We start from the raw sequence: 2,215 nt of genomic DNA on the forward strand, positions 1-2,215 counted from the left end.
AGAAAGCTACACAAGTTCAGCAACGAGGGAGTGTCCAAGCCTGCAAACTTCATATTCATGAGCGCTAAGCCCGGCCCCATATTTCTCTCTCTCGTTCTCTCTCTCTCTCTCTCTCTCTCTCTCTCTCTCTCTCTCTCTAACACACGCACGCGCGCGCGCGCATTATTATGAGGATAACCATAAGGACTCTTTGGCAGTGCTGTGGTGGAAAAATAAAAGTGGAAATAATCTATGACCCGAAGTCATTTTGATACTCATAAGTCAGCACAAGCCACAAACATAAACGAATTATACCTTCAGACACGCATCATGTTCCACCTCCCCACCTCTAGATAGATTTTATCTGTTTTTAAACGATTGTTATTATTTAAACGCTACTCTCACCACAGTGTATACTCTTATTTTACCTCATAAAGATTTATGTCAGCTTAAAAGATGGACAGAGCGAGTTCGGCTGGGTTTTACCCCCCTCCCCTTCAATATTTGAAGCAATAAGGAACATACTAAATCATCTGGGCTGCAAAATGGGCTCGCATCAAGGCCAGTGCTGAGTCAAGGGCAGATTCCAAATGCATGGTATGTCAGAGAAGCCTTGGATAAAGAGCATAAAATTCCACAGTAGGAAAAAAAAGAAGCTCAATCTCTTCGCCTTTTTTAAGCACACTTTATGGGCAGAAATACTTAATTGTCTGACATTTTAAACAACCTAAAAGTGGCAGCTTGATAGTATTAGGAGTATATGCAACAGTGCCCCCAGAGTGGAAGACATGCCATAAGAAATGTAACTTACATTTTAAAGCTGTTTCCAATCTGCTTCTATAGCCAAGCATAATATCGAGATGGGAAACCCCGCTGTCTGGATTTAGAGCTTCAAGGTTCAAAATCACTGATAGTTTGCTGAAAGATGTTATTACCACACTGTCCTTTTGGTGTCAAAGGGCAATGTGTCCCAGGTGTATCTCTGCCAGAAGGTAATCCGTAAACCGGATAGGTGAGTGCCTTACGTACACATGTACACATGTGGATATGAGAGGATGGAAACCACCCACCCCCTCCCCTCCCTGCCCCTGTGGTTAGTGATTTGTGTGGACCAATTACACAGGTCACTCAATGGGTCAGAATCAAAGAAACACACAAAACTGGCAAAGTGAGGAGCATCATCAATCAGTAACTATGTAATACTTCACCATCTCACTTTATAGCTGTTTGTGAGCCTATCGCATGTCTCAGATGTATCCGTTTGTATCTGATAAGCAGAAAGGTCATGGGTTTTCTCAAACCCCACAAGTAACCGAGGTGCAGTGAGACATGTAGCTTATCTGATATTTTGTCGAGATGTGTTATGACACAGGGTTGGTGCATGGTAGCACTGTAAGTAGCGGTAGCCCTTTAATGTATTTGAAAAGGGAGGCATGTGTGAGCGTGCAAAATAATTGAACCACCGCTTATTTCTTTATATAGAAAAATGGGAAACAGGTGCAGTGATTTATTGAAATATGTGCATACATGAATGGATGTGCATGATTAGTCAATATAAGTATGTAGCAGTCATACCAAATATTGCAATAGTCACTATATTTCAAGTATGACCACCTTTATTCTTCAGCACAGTCTGAACTCTCTTAGTCAAACTTTCATGTCATTTCTTTAAGTAGTCTTCAGGAATAATTCTCCACCTGAAGGACATTGCCTTTGAGGACAGGCGTAGATCCCATTCCGAAGCCGCAGGGAAACTCATCCAAAGAAGAGCTTTGAATGTCTTTCAGTGACATTCAAAGCTCTTCTTTGGATGTCGGCTGTCTTTAATATTCATCTCTCTAAAGATGATCCCACATTGCTTCAGTAATGTAGAGGTCTGGGCTCTGGGGAGGCCAGTCCATGACTAATAGTGTTCCACTGTGTGTTTCTCTATCCAAGTGTGCTTTTACTGCACTGGCAGTGTTTTGGGGATTATTGTCCTGCTGAAAAATGAAGCTGCTTCCAATCAGATTCTTTCCAGGTGGTATTAAATGGTGGTTCAAAATCTGATGGCACTTTTCTGAGTTCATAATTCCATCAATTTTGATAAGATGACAGAGCCTCCGTTGTGTTTTACTGTTGTACCTCTCTCCAGACCACCTCTGAACATACTGATGTTGGATGAACCAAAAAAATTCCAATTTGGATTAATCACTCCATAAGTCCACAAGGACTGGACTGAAAATCAGTCCAGTCC

This window comes from Rhamphochromis sp. 'chilingali' (assembly GCF_963969265.1).
Source record: "Rhamphochromis sp. 'chilingali' genome assembly, chromosome: 20".
Lineage (NCBI taxonomy): Eukaryota > Metazoa > Chordata > Actinopteri > Cichliformes > Cichlidae > Rhamphochromis > Rhamphochromis sp. 'chilingali'.